The sequence below is a fragment of the Rhinopithecus bieti genome, unplaced genomic scaffold, assembly GCF_001698545.2.
Source record: "Rhinopithecus bieti isolate Rb0 unplaced genomic scaffold, ASM169854v2 scaffold_3878, whole genome shotgun sequence".
In the NCBI taxonomy this organism is placed as follows: Eukaryota; Metazoa; Chordata; class Mammalia; order Primates; family Cercopithecidae; genus Rhinopithecus; species Rhinopithecus bieti.
The window spans coordinates 3,532,385-3,551,192 of record NW_016805059.1 but is presented as its reverse complement, the minus strand read 5'-3'; the positions used below and the strand labels follow the sequence as shown (position 1 = coordinate 3,551,192).

Genomic DNA, 18,808 nt, shown 5'->3' with positions numbered 1-18,808 from the left:
AAAAAAAAAAAAAAAAAATTCAGAGAAGGAATCTGAGGGTTTTAACAGACTTTCAAAAGGATTCATGAAAGTCTGTGCCTCCTTGAAGTGTATTTTCTGCCACAACCTCCCTTTTCAGCTTCTAAATTCATGTATGCAACTGCCTACTCAACATTTCCTGTTGGATATCTAGTTAGTACCTCAAATCTACCATGTCGAAAATCAAGCTCTCCATTCTTACCTACTCCCAAAACTTGTGCCTCTTACAGTTTTCTCCCCTCAGTAACAGGTGATTCCATTCTTCTAGTTGCTCAGACCAAAACCCATGGAATCATCCCTGACTCTTCTCTTTCACAAGCCACATCTGATCCAGTGGCAATTTTGTTGACTTCATCTTCAAAGTCAGTTCCACACTATCCATACTGGTCATTTGTTCAATATTCTGACAGTACCCACTGCTTCCAGTACTGCCTACCCTGCCCCCCAACACACATACACACACCATACACATAATTGTGCTAAACCTCAGTCTAAATCCCTCTCCTCTCTTGCCTGGATTGCTGCAAAGACTTTTGATCTTCCTACAGTCACTATCTTTGCGACATCCTGCAGCCTGTCTCCACACAGTGTCCAGAGTGACCTTGTGGTGGTGTCCCACTGCCATTAGAACAGAAAACAAACTTCTTCCATGGCCACAGAGCCCTCCTCAGAGGGACCATGCCCATCTCACTGAGTTCACCTCCCACCTCTCACCCCTAATTAACTGCCTTCTTGCTATTTGAACATGCAAGCCCAGGTTTCTTGTTCTTGCTGCTGCCTCTTCTCCCTGGAAAGCGCTGTTCTGACATCTCATGATTGGATATCAGCTCAGATGCAACCTCCCCAGAGAGGCCAGCCTCCATCACCACAACTACAGTAGTGCCTCCCCTAGTCACTCTCTGTCCTATTACCCTTCTTATTTTAGTCTGTAATTTACTACTTACTTGTTCATGTGTTTATTTCTTTCATTTAAAGTGTAAGTTCTCAGAGGGTAAGCTATTGTTGTAATCACTACTGGCTTTCCAGCACTAAGAATCATCCTGGCTCACAGTAGGTGCTCAATGCATTTATGGTCAATGGATGGATGAATTAACTAGGTACCAACGATGGCAAAAATACTATACAGAAGAATGTATCTCTTAGACGGGCTAAAGCTCATTTAAAGGGAACTAAATGGGTATATTCAAATACTGTTCCTCATTTGTCATGATTTTAATGCATAATTCTAAGCCCTTACTTTTTATATGATGGCTAACTCTTATAATAAAATAATTATGTTCAATTTACTATCCTGATGAATATTAGCTGATTTTCTTTATGGTCAGAGTTAAAAATTTAGAAAAAATCTCCAGGTAAACCAGGGATACATATTGGAAGACAAAAGAAATTATTTTGTAATTAAATAATAAACTGAGAGAAGGGGCTTTAAAATAAATAACATATCTTTATTTTAAAGACCAAAATTTAACAAAATTGAAATAATCTTTACAGTATAGGTTCTAGAATGAACAATGAAAAAGTATCCATGCCGTCCTATTTTAGATACATAGACAATTGAATTGATGCGGTGTACATACAAGAGGTTAGGCTTAGATGTACATATGTCATTATAATCAGTGCCAAATATGTAAAGGCTTGTATGTTTGGCTGTTTGTAATACTTTAAATACTAATTTGTGCTTTTAATTTTCTTCTGTGTACTTTGTTTGTGAACAATCATAATATTCCATGTGACCTAGATAACAGGAGTATGCACTAGTGACTTTGTTGGGAGTTTAAGCAGAGTTCAGTAGCTATAAAGGATTTCACTAATAGGAAAAGAATAAGAAAAATTCACTGCTGACCTTTGTCTCACATTAAAATGACCGAAGTTTAACACCAACATGACAGCTGGTTAAAACAGCTTGAGATTTCAAAGTGCTTGAGTATATATAAATATTATGACTGATCCCATAAGTGTGTTGGAAGACACTTTAAGAAAGGTCCTTGGTTTAACAGTTTTCTGCATTCTCCCATTTTGGTTGAAGGGAAGTATCACTCAAAAAAAGATTTTGTCTTCTGAATTTAGATAAATAGAATAATTTAAAACATGTAGCTGAACTCAACAGAACCAAAATTGAAGGTTAATACTGTGGACGGAAATTACTACTTTGTGGAGAGTGCTAAGCTTCAGATTCCTGTAGTTTGATAATATGATAGATACTTCTGTAGATTAACTTTAGGTAATGAGATGCCAATAGTATATATATTCTCTGTCTCTCTCTCTCGCTCTATATGTATAGAATGCATCATTAAAATGTGTTTTTGCTGCTTCCTTTTCTGCAACAGAACATGTTAGGACAAGGCAGTTTCTCAGGGATCAAAGGTACACATGGTCAACTCATTCCTGCACTTTGGTCTCACGGTCTTTCAAAAGGCGCGTTCCTATCAAGCCTCAACTCTAAAATTATCTCAGCTTTACTACTGAAATTTAAATCAAGTTACTTTTTATCATAAACATTTTATAATAGTTACTTACAGTTTTCAGTTTTCCATGGGCAAGGAAAACTTGGGAGGACAGAATAGAAAGAATAGGAAGCAAGAGTGATATACAGAAGTCTGAATGATGTAATTTGTTATTAGAATAAATTAAGATTATCAGCAGGATAGAGTTCAAGCAGAAGCTTTCCCATGAGGCATGTAACATTTCTAAAAGGGATTAACATCAATTGGTGAAGAATTAATTCAGAAAGTGGAGGTTGGCTAGGGTCATGTAATCAGGGAGTGAGTGCAGATTTGAGGGTGGAGGCCGCACAGCAGGCAAAAGGCTGGGCCAGCTTCCCGCAGGCAGGTGAATGGAACAAGAGGGAGACAGCATGTGTGGAAGAAGCTGGGAGGAATGATTTTCTTTATGTGTTTACTTTCTAAGCTTTTAAAAGGCATGCACATAGCACAGATTCAGAGACAACAGAAAATCGAATGAGAACTAAGTCAGCTTTCCACCCCAACTCCCAGTCACTGATTCCCCTCCCAAGGGTCAACACTGTCTTGCAAATCCTTCCAGAGGTACTCTATGCATGGGCAAGCATTTATGTACAGTTCTTCCTTTTTTTTTAGCCAAAAAGTAGCATTCTATACAATGCCTCCACTTTTTACACAGGTGGCTTGCAAGGCATACCATTCTACACTGTGCATTCCTAACCAAATAGAGTATAGACTTCATTCCTCTTAATTTCCCTTTTAACAGCCACATTATATGCAGATGTGCCTGTCTCCAGCTGATGGACATTTAAGTTATTTGGTCCAGGACAGAGAACTTGGAGGTTGTAGGACAGAAATAAGAGGGAGATAATTTTAATGTATACTATTTTCCTGACTTTGATAATGTATATGTAGTTTGTATATTCAAGGGCAAAAAAATTTAAAGAGTCAAAATATAGTCACATGGCGCCTTTGCTTAACATCCTTCTGTGAATTTTTTTACTGTGAGGATAAACCCGGTCCAGGCCTACATGGTCTGCTTGGGCAGGCCTGTCTGTCTCCCCAAAGCTTTTGGGGACTCTGTCCTAGTCCCCACACTCCAGGCCATCTTTCAGTTCTTCTAACATGGTCTCTTTTCACCTCAGCAGTGAGAAAGTTCATGCACCTTTGCATTCTCCCTGCTCCCTGAACCGCTTATTTCCTTTACTTAGTCTTTTGGTCTGCAGAGAAAAGTTCTCCAATCTAAATTGGGTCCCCTTATTAGTCTCTGTCATAGAAGGATGAAATTATTTATTTATATGTCTGGATTTTAGTCTTTGCTGTGGGTACCACTTTTACTTCATCATTCTGGGGTAGTGGGAGAAACATTTTGTTGAGATTCAAGATATCTGAATTCTGATCTTACCACTGCATGACTGCAGCCTTCAGCAAATCACTTAACTTCCCTGGGCTTCATTTTCTTACCTGTAAAATGAGAAAACAGACTGGTTGATTTCTAAGGCCCTATGATTTGTGGTATTAGAACACTGTGAATACATAGTATAAAGTGAAATACATATAAATGTTGAATGCTAGTATATTCTTTATATAACACAGAATGCACTTAAATATTGAGTGCTTATATAAGTATTTTATGTTACAAATGAATGTTTAATTTCTCTCTTCAGATTTACATAAGTTTATGATTATTCCTCAGAGAATAGTTTCCTAATTTCTCCCCTAACTTTTACAAATGTGTCAAATCCACAGATACCCAGACAACATTCAAAGATAAACTTAATATGCAGACTAGTATATTCTAATATGCCAAACCCTAATTTTCGTATAATGCCCTCCTTGCAATATTTTATAAGGCATTTATAATTTTGATTATTATGTATCTATATTAGTTGTATGTATTGATGGGGTACTTGTGATATTTTGATACAAGCATATAACGTAATAATAAAATCAGGGTAATTAGGATATTAATCACCACAAGCATTTACTATTTGTGTTAGGAATACTTCAATTCCATTCTTCAGTTATTTTAAATATACATTAAATTATTATTAACTATAGTTGCACTATTGTGCTACTGAACACTAGATCTTATTCGTTCTATCTAACTGTATTTTGAACCCTCTAACCAACCCCTCTTTATCAACCCTGCCTCCCAACTGCACTTCCCAGGCTCTGGTAACTATCATTCTACTCTCTATCTCTATGAGTTCAATATTTTTTAGCTCCCACATGAGTGAGAACATGCGATGTTTGTCTTTCAATGCCTGGCTTGTTTCACTTAACATAATGTCGTCTGGTTTCATCCCTGTTGCTACAAATGACAGGATTTTATTCTTTTTTATGGCTGAATAGTATTTCATTGTCTTCTTCCATTCAACTGCTTATGGACACCTAGGCTGATTCCGTATCTTGGCTATTGTGAATAGTGCTGCAGTAAACATGGGTATGTAGATATAGCTTTGATATTCTGATTTCCTATCTTTTGGATATGTACTTAGCAGTGGGATTGCAGGATCATATGGTAATTCTATTTCAAGATTTTGAGGAACCTCCAAGCTATTCTCCATAGTGGCTCCACCAATTTACCTTCCTACCAGCACTGCATGAGGGTTAAGGCATTCTTTCTATCTAGAGTCTATAATTCCAGTTATTAGCTCATACAGTTATTTCTCATTCTTTTTTTAATTAAATTCTAGAACCACTAGAGGGTGTATATGTTCAGAGAGAACAAAATTCATTTTTTTCTACTCTCGACATAAAGAGCTCACGTGAAAAGGATTCTGTTTGAGGAAAAGGACTAAGAATATCTGATTGCTTTTTACATTTTGGTTTTGGAGCAGGGGAAATTCTTATCAAAAAGAACCAAAAAAAAAAAAAAGACTTTTTCAACACATTTTAAGATTTTTGTGTCTGTTAAAATAGGGTTAATTCTACCAAAGTGAAACTTAAATTGAAAGAATGTATCTAATAAATACTATTCAGTCTCTGTAAATGTGATGAAAATTGTCTGCCTTCTTAGCTCTTTCAAGCTTTCTCAGCTCAACAATAATTCGCTTCAATTCCATAAGAATTTTTAATTGTAAAGTATTCCTTCCTTTACTGATTCACTACTGAAAAATTCTGGACACTGTTTTAACTTGTATTTTTCTGAAGAGCTAATAGTGCTTTATTAGAAAATTAACCCTCTGTTATAATGGACTGCACACTGGGGTTATATATAATAACTTAGCAAACTATTTATTGTAAGAAGGAAATTGTTTGTCTATTCTTTTTTCTTCAGCCTTGGTCTGACAGCAGCTGTTGAAGGGTGTCAAAAGTGTTTCTGATGATAAGCTAATGTCAATTCTTTCACATGTAAGTCTTCCCTTAGATAGTGGCTGAGTAAAGGTGAGAACAGGCAGGTGGTGTAGGGGTCGGAGGCCTGTCCTTCTGGCACATCTTGTTTATTAACTCTCCGGAGCTCACCGGTGGTTCTATTTTTTTTTTTTTAAAGATGCAGGGTCTTGCTATTTTGCCCAGGCGGAGTGCAGTGACTGCTCGCAGATGCAGTCATTGCACAACTACAGCCTCAAATTCCTGGGCTCAAGAGATCCTCCCAGCTCTTGCTTCCTGAGTAGCTGGAACTTACAGGCATGCAGACACACTGGTTTTCTGTCATGATTCTTAAACATTAAGCTTGACTTATCGAGAATCATCATGGTATTGGTCCAGGATAAATCAACATAATTGGCCCTGAGGTTATTCTCATGAGATAAGGGCTTTTCTAGAAGTAACATAATAGATCTGAAGCTAAACCATTTTCCAACCACTAATGTACAAGAGGAAAATCTGATTTCATGACAACTAAAGGTACTTATTTAGCATCACATAAAATTAGAGAAAGTTGATCCAACTCCACTTAGGTGGATCTTTTATTCTTCTACCAGGATCCCTAGTTCAGACAGTTTCTCGGGTGGGTTCTTTTTGTTTCTAGAAGTGAAGAAAACTCTTATACTTAAGTGAACTTTTCTTGCTGCTTTGTGTTCTATCCTTTTGAGATAAGATATGATATGTTTAGATTTCTGGATTCCAGTATGTTATTGGATCTGTTTAGTCAGGAATACATGGATTCTCTAATATGGGACTAAAGTCATATTAGTCAGAAAATGGCCTCAAAAGTTTTCTGTCTTTTTATTCCTTTCTCTCCTGAGCCCTGTACAAGAAGGGTCTCACACCCCCTGTACCACTCCTCCAGACTGCCCAGGCCAAGGTCTCCATACCTTCATTTGTATTTATACTAGTCTTATTTATTGTCCATCATCTTAAATCCTGACCATAATTTGACACAGTTGGTTACTTTCCTCCCCTCCTCCCCTCCTTTAAGTACTTTCTCAACTTAGTTTCCAAGGCACTGCCTTTGCATGGATGTCTTCTACCTCATTATCTGATCCTCCACCCCCTCCTTTTCCTGACTTCTATACATTGATTGCAGTGCTTCAAGACACGACCCTTGGTCCTCTCTTCTTTGCTAGCTACAGTTACTCCCTGGATGATCTGATCTTATTTTTTGCCTTTAAATACCACCTATATGCCAATGGCTCCCCAATTTATTCCTCTAGCCTCTATGTGTCCCTTGAACCTCAAGCTCATATACCAGCTATGTACTTAGCAACTCCATTTGGGTGCCTAGTAAACATTTCAAACTTAACACTTCCCAAACTGAACTGCACTTCCAACCCCATCCAACCAGCTCCCTGCCTATTCTCAGCAAATGGCAGCTCCAAGCCAAAAATCTTCCTGTTATCCCTGAGTGCTCTTTTTTTTTTTCCCTCATACCCTGGATACATGATAGCTGTGCCCGCATCTTCAAAATAAGCCAAGCATCTGACTACTTCTTATCACCTCCTCTGTTGCGACTCTGGTTCTAGCTGCCATCATCTCTGACTTGAATGACTGTGATAATATCTTAATTGGTCTCCCTGTTTCTACTTCCCTGCCATCACTCACTCTCAAAAGAGAGTGATTCTTTAAACATGTAAGCCAGGTGATGTCATTCCTTTGCTGCAAATCCTCAGTATTACGTAGAATAAAAGCCAAGTCCTTACAGTGATTTAGAAAGCTGTGCCCAGTCTCTGACCCTCTCCCAGGCATTCAGACTCCTTCTGCCCTACTGGCCTCTTTTTCCTAGCAGCCACTGCCTTGAGGTCTGTATACACTCTTCCCTCCCACTCAGATGCTCATCACCCCCTCCTTCACTTCAAATCTTAGCTAAACGGTCACATGTTCAAAGAGAACAACCCGACTACCCTATTTAATAGTGCCTAACATCTAACATTTTCTCTTTCCTCTCCCTTTCCAGCTTTATTTTTCTTAAGGGCAGTTGTCTCCATGTGACTTATTATCTACTGTACTTATTTTTTCTTTATTATCTGTATTCCCTCCCCTGCCGTATTTAGTTAGTTTATGTTCATTGTTGTACCCCTAACATTGGAGGAGCTCCTGCCCTATAGCTGGCCCTTAATAGATATTTGTAATTTTAATGTATGATTAAGAAAATGTTTGTGATCAGACATGGTGGCTCACACCTATCATCCCAGCACTTTGGGAAGCCAAGGCGAGAGGATCGCTTGAGGCCAAGAGTTTGAGACAAGCCAGGGCAACATAGTGAGACCCTGTCTCTACAAAAATAATAAGAATAATAATACAAAAAAAATAGCCAAGCATAGTGGCATGTACCTGTAGTCCTAGCTACCTGAAAGTTCAAGTGGGAGGATCATCTGAGCCCAGGAGTTTAAGGCTGCAGTAAGCTATGATTACACCACTGTACTCCAGCCTGGCAACTGAGTGAGACCTTGTCTCTTTAAAAAAAAAAAGAGTTTATGTTACTGGATACCCTGATTGGGTGAGATGGAAGCACATTACATCTGTGTTAGAGTCCAAACTATAATATGTGAAGTTTTACTTTATATGTTTGGCTGACTATTCAACAAATATTAATTGAGCATCTACTCTGTGCCAGGCACTTTGCTTGGCATTAAGGATAGAACCATGAGCAAAACAGGTCTCCATGCTCTTAGGAGCTCATGAATGTTCCTTCACTGAAAAAATTATTTTGCAATATCTAATATATAAAAATACATTAAAACTTATATTCTTTATATCAAAAACATATAAAGAATAATGAATTTTTGTATGCCTTCCTCACCCAGGAAGAAATGAAACATTACCATTGCAGGTAAACCTCCATTTTACTCCTCTCCATTTCCTCCCTTGCTGCCATAGGTAACTGCTAACCTGAATTTTTTATTTATCAACCTCATGCATTTTAAAAATATCTTTGCTACATATGGATCCCTAAACCACATATAGTACTATTTTATGTAAATGCTCTAAAAATGCAGGTCTTCTTTTTGCTTTGTTCACTCATTGTTATTTATGAGATTCATTTGTGTTGATACACGTAAGCATTCATTTTCATTACTGTGTGATATCTCACTTACTCATGCATTTCCCTGTCCCCTGTTGCCTTACTTATCCGTTCCTCCATGTCCCCTGTTTCTTAAAAGGGGAATGGATAAGTGAGATATTTGTAGGTTGTTTCCAGTTTTTTGATACCCTAAATATTGTTGCCAACTGTCCAAAAGAACTTTCTGCAATGATGGAAATGTCCTATATCTGCACTCAACAAGACTGTTGCCACTTGCCACATGTGGCTATGGAGCACTTGAAATGTAGCTAGTGTGACTGAAGAATCACATTCTTAGTCTGTTTAGTTTTAATTAATGAGATTAATAACTATTGTATTGGAGAACACAATTCTACCTAATGTTATCTTTGGGTACTTATGTGAATTAATCTTGGGCTGTAGTTCTTACCACAATCAGACCTGATATACTCTTTTATTAATAAATGTTTTGTATCACCCCACTTACTATCTTGAAATGAAATTCATAACTTATCTTCACACATTTTAAAAAATCACTGCGATACACTTTCTATGATACAAAGTAAAAAGGTAAGAACAGTAATTTTAATAAAATAATATGTATTTCAATATGTCAGTAACCACAAATACACTACACTACGTTAAGAGACATGATGAAGCAGTTCACAGATGAAGAGTGATAGAAGATTGTGAAACTGGTAACTCAAACACTGGAAGTGATACAACTATTGGTGATGTGAAGAACTCTTGGTAACATTCTGAACAAAACACAATTCAGGCTGCCTTTATCTAGTAGTTGCATCTCTGAAAAATTTGGCATACAATTAAGACCTTACAGAGTACTTATTATTTATATCTAAAACAGGGTTATGTTATACTCTTAGATAATTATAGTCAGGTTTCCCATCTATATAAATGTTCTACTAATCCTTCTAAAGTCATGAAGGACCCAGGACAATTCTTTTTTCAATGAGACCATCCAAATTTCAGGACATACAGGATATCTGGCTCTTACCTACTAAATGGCAGTAACACACACACACACACACACACACACACACACACACCCTCCATCACTATTATAAGCAGACCTGCCTCCCAGGTGTGGCACCAGTCCTATTGAGACCCATTGGTCTATGGTACATACCCAGCAGGAAAACCACTGTCTCATAAGATATGATCTTCTTCAACTTTACCCAATATATGTTTGTTCTCCCAGTTACTCCAAAGTTTTCCAAAGGGTTTAGACCAATTGACATTCCCACTGCAAACATATAGTGTATCATTTCTCTAAATATATGCAGTTTTTACCTCAAAAGTGACACTTTTCCTAGGTTATAATTTTGCTGATCTCAACAGTTGGCTGTTAAAAACATAACTTACCTATGTTCTAAAATAACTCTTTGTACATCTCCCTCCAGTACTTACTTACTGTTTTCTTAAGTAAATGCAGAACAGCATGCCTGCTAACCTGAATGCAGGTATAGTCTCTTCCACCATTTTTCCCATTGTTGCTATGGCCCTAGAAGTTCCAAATTCTAGCTGCTCTTCACTAACCCCAGGGACACCCATCTCTGTCTCCTTCCACCTCCCTTCAGATTTCACAGGGATCTGATGGGGATCCCCTGGGCCTTCAAGGCACTAAAACACCTTGAAATCTGAATCCCTAGTTTCATAGAGCAGTGCAGAGTGAGGTAAATGGAGCCAAGTCCATTACTATTAGAGGAGTCATAGCAACCTGACCTTTACACTTCTGATTATAGCTGTAAAACAGTTATTGCCACCATAATGGCAAAACTCTCCACAGCTCAGTGGCTCACAATAGCAAGCATTTATTCTCACACTCACAGTCAACTTCAGCTGGGCTGATGCAGGTTCAGCTGGGCAGGGCAGCTCTGCTTCAAGTTACATGTTGGCTGGGTTTGGTTCTAGGTTTGGGGTTGGGTTTGGGTCACCTCCACATCTTTTATTCTGAACTTAGGATGATGGGACAGAGGCCAAAAAGGCCCTGCTCTCCAGGCAGATCACTGGAGAACAACACAATGTGTCCACCACTCAATCATATTGAGGGCTGCTGCTTGCATCATATCTGCTAATTTCCAGTGGCCAAAGCATGTCACACAGCTAAGCCCAAAGGTAGAAAAATATATTCCACTCTGAGGAAAAGGTGGGAGGGAGTGAGTGTTTGCTGAACAATAACACAGTCCAACTCAAAACAGTAAACTTTTGTAATGGGATAGAGTTTGTGATTAATAGAACATTTTTTTGTTTTATCACCAAAACATAGCAAATGTATCTTGATAATCCCTCTTAACTATGTTGTTTATTTGATATAAAAGAGGAAAAACTCTCAGTGGACCTGGCTGGGGAATGGGTCACTCTAATTACCTGATTGTTGCTACTAAATGGAGGTTAACCCTTCCTGTGAATTGCATCTGCCTTGACTCTGGACCATGTACATGACAACTCAGATGAGGTGACCATATGTATCACATCTGAACTTTTTTCTAGGATCATAAGGTTGTTTTGGATATTGTCTTCATTGTCCACTTTCTAAAAATTGCACTTTGCAAGTCATCTTTAGGTTAGGAACAGGATGGTATTCATAGTGACAGTATACTCATAAAAATACAAATGTCTCTGATAATTGTGTTTTGTTTCAATAAACTTTATTCCTTAGAGCAGCTTTAGGTTCATGGTAAAATTGAGCAAAAGTTATCAGGGAGTTCCCATATATCATCTGTCCCCAGCACACTCACAGCCTCCCCCACTATCAGCGTCTCCCACCAGAGTGGTACATTTGTTATAACAGATGAATCTACATTGACAGATTATTATCACCCAGAGTTCATAATTTACATTAATGTTCACTCTTGACATTGTACGCTCTATAGCTTTGGAAAAACGTATAATGGCATGTCTCCACCATTAGAGTATCATACAGAATAGTTTCACTGCCCTAAAAACCATCTGTGCTCTGCCTATTCATTTCCCCTTTTCCCCTAAACCCTGGCATGACCTGATCTTTTACTGGCTCCATAGGTTAGCCCTTCCAGAATGTTGCGTAGTTGGAATCATATGTACACATGGAGCCTTTCAGTTTGTCTTCTTTCACTTACCAAATATGCATTTAAGGTTTCTCCATGCCTTTTCATGGTTGAATTGCTCATTTCCTTTTAGTGTTGAACATTATTTTATTGTCTGGAGGTACCACGGTTTATTTTTCCATTCACCTACTGAAGGACATTTTAGTTGTTTCCCACTTTGGACACTTATGAATAAAGCTGCCATAAACATTCATGTGCAGGCTTTTGTGTGGACATGTGTTTTCAGCTCCTCTGGGTAAATACCAAGGAGCACGACTGCTGGATCATATGGTAAGAAAATGTTTAGTTTTGTAAGAAACTGCCAAACTGTCTTCCAAAGTGGCTATATCATTGGCATACCTACCAGCAATAAATGAGAATTCCTGTTGCTCCACATCCTCAACCAGCACTGGGTGTTGTCAGGGTTCTGGATTTGGGGCATTCTAATAGGTTTATAGTAGTATCTCGATGCTGATTTATTTTGCATTTCCCTGATGACAGGATGTGGAGCATCTTTTCAAACGTTTATTTGCCATCTATACCTTTGTTGGTGAGGTGTCTGTGTAATTCTTTGGTCCATTTGAAAACTGGATTGTTTATATACTTGTTGCTGAATTTTAAGATTTGTTTCTGTATTTCGAGTGACATCTTTATCGGATATATCTTTTGCAAACATTTTCTCCCAGTCTGTGGCTTGTCTTTTCATTTTCTTGACAGGAAACTTTTATTATTTGTTTATTTATTTATTATACTTTAAGTTCTAGGGTACATGTGCTCAATGCACAGGTTTGTTACATATGTATACATGTGCCATGTTGATGTGCTGCACCCGTTAACTCGTCATTTACATTAGGTATATCTCCTAATGCTATCCCTCCCAGCTCCCCTAACCCCAAGACAAGCCCCAGTGTGTGATGTTCCCCACTCTGTATCCAAGTGTTCTCATTGTTCAGTTCCCACCTATGAGTGAGAACATNTTTTCTCCCAGTCTGTGGCTTGTCTTTTCATTTTCTTGACAGGAAACTTTTATTATTTGTTTATTTATTTATTATACTTTAAGTTCTAGGGTACATGTGCTCAATGCACAGGTTTGTTACATATGTATACATGTGCCATGTTGATGTGCTGCACCCGTTAACTCGTCATTTACATTAGGTATATCTCCTAATGCTATCCCTCCCAGCTCCCCTAACCCCAAGACAAGCCCCAGTGTGTGATGTTCCCCACTCTGTATCCAAGTGTTCTCATTGTTCAGTTCCCACCTATGAGTGAGAACATGCGGTGTCTGGCTTTCTGTCCTTGCGATAGTTTGCTCAGAATGATGGATTCCAGCTTCATCCATGTCCCTACAAAGGACATGAACTCATCCTTTCTTATGGCCACATAGTATTCCATGGTATATATGTGCCACATTTTCTTAATCCAGTCTATCATTGGTGGACATTTGGGTTGGTTCCAAGTCTTTGCTATTGTGAATAGTGCCACAATAAACATACATGTACATGTGTCTTTATAGCAGCATGATTTATAATCCTTTGGGTATATACCCAGTAATGGGATGGCTGGGTCAAATGGTATTTCTAGTTCTAGATCCTTGAGGAATTGCCACACAGTCTTCCACAATGGTTGAACTAGTAGGAAACTTTTAATTAAATAGAATAAAGCAAAAAAAAAAAGTTTTGAATCACACATTAAATATAAAATTTCAGAAGCTGTAAGCACGTCTGAGACATTAGGTTTCTTTAAAACGTGATCGTCAAGGTAATCAAAGTGCTTCTGAATTTCTTGGCAAAATTAGAAAACTTTAAAAAACTAACATCAATTGTTAATAAATTATATGAAGAGGGGATCATATCTGTCTCGTTCACCCCTATATCCCTGGCAGAGTGCCTGGCACATAGTAAGTGTCCAAAAATATTTTTAAGTGAATGAATGTTCGTTGTGGGTTAGCAACATTATAGATGTTATCTTATTTAATCTTCTTGGTAATCTTAAAAATTAGATTTTGGTATTCTCATCTTATAGATGAGGAGATTGAATCTCAGGGAGATAAGGAAGGTGCCCAAGGTCACATAACTAGGAAACAGCAGAAATGGAAATCCAATTACAGTGTGCCTGACTCTAAATCCAATATTTGTTCTACTATGACACTTATTTTAGCAAAGACTGAGAGTTGGCTATTCAACTGTCATTTCTCTCCATGTCCTTGAGGACAGACCTTAATTGTGTACTAGTGCCCTAGACCCTTAAGTGATTCAAGTAAATCCTCATTGATCTGTCCCCATTCCCCATTTCTTTAACCAGTTTAGAGGTTTGGAATGTGACCTGGTTTTGGCTGTGAGATTGGAGAAAAATATTCTGATGGTACAGATGGGGGAGGAGTTTGGGAAGGGATTTTTGTTGCCTCTTTAACAAAGAAACACAAGAGAGAAACCGAGCTTTGTTTGACTCTTAAGTGTTGTTGCATAGAGATGTGATGCCACAGCTCCTGAAGCCATATTGCTGCCAGGAGGGGAATGAGAAGACACCCCTAGGGGCCTAAGAAACTGTTGGACTCCCAGCATTGTTCAGAAAGTGGTAGCTCTCAGTCAAGTCTTTGGTTTTCCTAAGATAGTTACCTGAGCATTTGGGCTGCCCAGGAACCAGATAATTGGAGTATCAGTCACTCTGTAATACATACCCTACCAAAACCAGCTCCACAGTTTTTGAAATCTCTATTACAAACGCACATGTAAAATGAAATGCTTTGATAGTTTTCATTGTTAGTTTATGGAAATGGGATGTCTTAACTTATTCATTCATTTACTAGCCATTTCCTGTGTGCCAATTGCTAGCAGGCATGGTAAGTACTTGATAGAGATAGGCACTACAGAAGAGCAAAGGGAGATACTCAACCAGCCTGGTGGTGGGTTCTAAGAGGAAGGGTTTGGGAAGACTCTGTACCAGAGCTGACAAGCGGTAACACTTGAATGAACCCAAAAAGACCAGTAGGAATTATCCAGGTAGATAAAGAAAAACGGTATTCCCTGCAAAGAAGGTAGCATATGAGATACATGGAGGTGCGACAGAATATGGCACAGCTGAGGAAGTACAAGTAATTGAGTGCATAGGGTGCAGGTTAGAAGAATTGGGAGGGAATGTAAGAGAGGCAAACAGAGGCTTGCTCACAAAGCACCTTGGCCAAGCTATGGGTGAGACTTATTCAGCAAGCAGTAGGGAGTTACTGAAGGATATTAAGTATGTGCTGAACATGACGGTACTTGCATATTAGGAAGATCACTTTGGCAACAGAAAGAATATTTTGGAGAAGAGGAAAGGAGACCAATTGAGTTGATGTGCTGCAGAGAAGCAATGAAAAGAGGCTTTTAGATTCAAGACATACTTAGGAAATGGTTTAGAACTTGATGAGTGTATATCAGAGTTCAGCAAAGAGGGGAGTGCAAGGTTGGCAAAGAAACACAGAGCTAGCTAGCAGCATGGAGGAGGCCGCCAGACTGTGTGTTAAGGGCTTAGGTGAGGACACAGACCAAGAGTTAATGGTTCTAGTGCACATGGTTGAGTGATTTACTTAGAGTGGTTTTAGGAGCAAAGAAGGATGAATCAATCCACATTTGGTAAGTGTTGCAGAAGGAAAAGAAAGCAAGAAGAGTGAGAAGTTGAAAGTACTGTTTAAAGAGACAGGTTGAAGAGCTAAAGCAAAGCAGGATGAAGGAAGTAAAACCAGAAGAGGAAAGAGGGATGGGGCTTCACAACTGTGGAGGATAAGCAGGTATGATTGGAGCAATGTGGATTGTAGGAGCTGATGGAAAGAAAACTGAACAGGTAGAGTAGCTCCAGGTAATACGAAGGGGAAGGGGTGAGTTGCTGATATCTGTGTGGAGATGAAGGTCAGTGATGTTGAAGAAGGGAGGGCACTGGGTATTGGAAAGGTCATCCACACGGACACTGAAGACACTAGGATTATGGTAGATTTGGGAGGGAGAGAAAAATCATAAACCATGTCAGGAAATGATAAGAGCAACAAGAAAAGATGGACAATGGTGAATTTGAGAGGCATAAGTTTCAAAGGAAGAAGGATTTTCATAGGACATTTGAGGAATATTGAATGAGCAAGTGTTAATAGTTATTTAGCACTTACTGTGTACCTGGTTCTGTTCTAAGTGCTTTACATTTACATTTACTAAATTCATGTAATTCTCATCTGTGAGGTTAATACTGTAACTCCCATTTTACAAATGAGGAAACTAAGGCTCTGAGATGGTTAATAACTTGCCCAAGGTCTAACCGTGTCTAACCCAGGTAGTTTGTCATCCGCAAAGTCTACACTCTTGCCCATGTCATTCTTCCTGCTTCTGCCCACCAGCCCAGCCAACCCATGTGGTTAAGTGGAATGTTCAAGAACAAGCAGCCTCCAGTTAAGAGTGCAGGGAGGAGGTACTGTCTGAGGTACTATTTGACCATAACTGGTCTTTGATAGTACCACCTCCTTTATGTTTTCCAGGGTCTAATTCATTTAGTACTGAGATATGATAATGTGCCTCTGAACTATGGGTTAATATGTAAACTGCCCCGAAGCCTTTTCAGAAGTGGGTACTGTATCCTTTTAAAATAAATGGTTACATAATTATTAACTATAAGTAATCAATTACATAAATGAGTTAATTTGCATGTTTTACAGAATTTATATACTCTATCTAAGAAGTGGCAAAGAAAAACTGAAGTATATAACCGTGAATTATACATAGTTCTGCTTTTTCTCTGGCATTACATACTAAATTTTATGACAAATCAGTTCATGACTATTTTTTGAAAGATAATCTCCCTATTTTTCTTTTTGACTTTAGTTACCTGCCAGACACTGACTATGTTAAACACCAAAGCACAAGAATGCTCCAAAGAAGAGGTCTATATTGCTTGACTCATATTAACTTCTGTTTATTTTCTTAGGATTAAGACCCAAACGTTGTTGAAAAATGCTCAGATCCTACAAGACACTGACATGCCAGTTCCTCAGCTTTGATGGAGAAACCAGCTTTCTCTTCTTGCAGAGATACTCTTCATGAAAAGTGGAGCTCCAAGAAGAATAGACGTGAGGAAAATATGTATTTTTACAAAAGGAAATGTATGGTGCAATTATAAACTGTAGCATGAACCCATAATTGGAAGTCTACATCTCACAGTTATAGTCAAGAATTCTGGTACATATAAAATAAGTTCTTTCAAAATGGGATTCAGGTATTATTTAGAAATGCATCTACTGAAAAGAAGCATACCACAAAAATTTATGCTGATTATGGATGCGATCATGGACAGTTTCATCTAAATTATGAGCTGGATTTGTCAGATGTAGAGTCTCAATCAGGTCACTTGAAAGACCAAATGATTTCCTTTTCATCTGAAGGGTTCAGAGAGGCAGCTTTTGAAAAGGCGCTATTGAAATATTCAAGGTAGCTGTTCTTAGCACAGCTTTGATTTCTAAAATAACTAGAAGGACTGTAGAACTACGTGAGGGGAGAGAAGAGAAACTGAAGAATTGTTTGAAAACGTAAACTTTCTTTCTTGTAGTACCACTCCATGCTTTGTGAAAAAAAAATTATTTTATGAAGTCAAGAAGTAAATCAGAAGAAAACAGCAGGGAAAGTCAACACAAACTGGTTTATCTAATACTTTCTCAGTGTCCAATTTGCAATGCACTGAGTTCCTTGCTTAACTATGTCTATATACTAGGGGCAGGGAGAGGAGTAGGTTAAAAATAAATATGAGTTGCAAGTCTTTCTCCTCAGGCTGCTAATATTAATATACCTGAATTTTATGTTTGTTGTTGTCTTCCTTGTCTCTATAGTTTTTGCAACTAGTGTATATATGTCTAAACAATCTATTGCTTAAATTTACATAATTTTCAACTTTACATATGTAGTATCATGCTGTTTGTTTTCTTCCATACCTCAGTTTTTTTCACTAAAAATTGTCTTCTGAAAAAAATTGGAGGTATCATACTTCCTGATTTAAAATTATATTACAATGTTATAGTAAACAAATCAGTATAGTACTTACACAAAAACAGACACAGTGTAACAGAATGGAGTCCAGAAATAAATTCAAACATATACAGTAAACTAATTTTTGACAGAGACACCAAGAGGATACAGTGGGAAAAGGATAGGCTCTTCAATAAATAGTGCTGAGAAAATTGAATTTTCACACATATGCAAAATTTATAAAAAATAAGGCCTAAAACTATAAAATTCCTTAAAGAGAACACAAAAAGCTCCTGGACATTGGCCTTGGAAATAATTTTTTGAATATCACACCAAAAAATGAAAAAAAAAAAAAAAAGCTCAGACTACAAAAGCAAAAATACATAAATGAGACTACATTGAACTACAAAGATTTGTACAGCAAAGTAAATAACCAACAAAATAAAATGACAGCCTATGGATTGAGAAAAATATTTGCAAACCATGCATCTGATGAGGGGATAATATCCGAAATTAATAAAGAACTCATACAACTCAATAATAGGAAATCAAATAGCCTGATTTTAAAATGGGAAAAGAGCACTTGTCGACATTTCTCCAAATAAGACATAAAAGTGGCCAACAGATACATGAAAAGGCACCCAACATCATTAATTGTCAGAAGAATGCAAATAAAAACCATTGAGATATCATCTCACACCCATTAGGATGGCTGTTATCAAAAAAACAAAAGATAAATGTTGGTGGAGTTGCGGAGAACAGGGAGCTCTAGTACATTGTTGGTAGAGTTATGATTGGTACAACCATTATGAAAAATAATATTGAGATGTCTAAAGAAAT

At 37.9% G+C, this 18,808-nt stretch overlaps 2 long non-coding RNA genes across 2 annotated transcripts in view; one reads left to right on the top strand and one right to left on the bottom strand.

Annotated features, from left to right (window-relative positions):
- The window catches only part of LOC108529033 (uncharacterized), a 16,955-nt gene extending 13,011 nt beyond the window's left edge, over nucleotides 1-3,944 (bottom strand). Inside the window, exon 1 of the long non-coding RNA XR_001885385.1 lies at nucleotides 3,883-3,944. This is a non-coding gene — a long non-coding RNA (uncharacterized LOC108529033). The remainder of the gene's footprint in view (nucleotides 1-3,882) is intronic.
- The window catches only part of LOC108529032 (uncharacterized), an 87,867-nt gene extending 69,657 nt beyond the window's left edge, over nucleotides 1-18,210 (top strand). The window contains exon 4 of the long non-coding RNA XR_001885384.1: nucleotides 16,938-18,210. This is a non-coding gene — a long non-coding RNA (uncharacterized LOC108529032). The remainder of the gene's footprint in view (nucleotides 1-16,937) is intronic.
- Nucleotides 18,211-18,808: the final 598 nt, after the last annotated feature.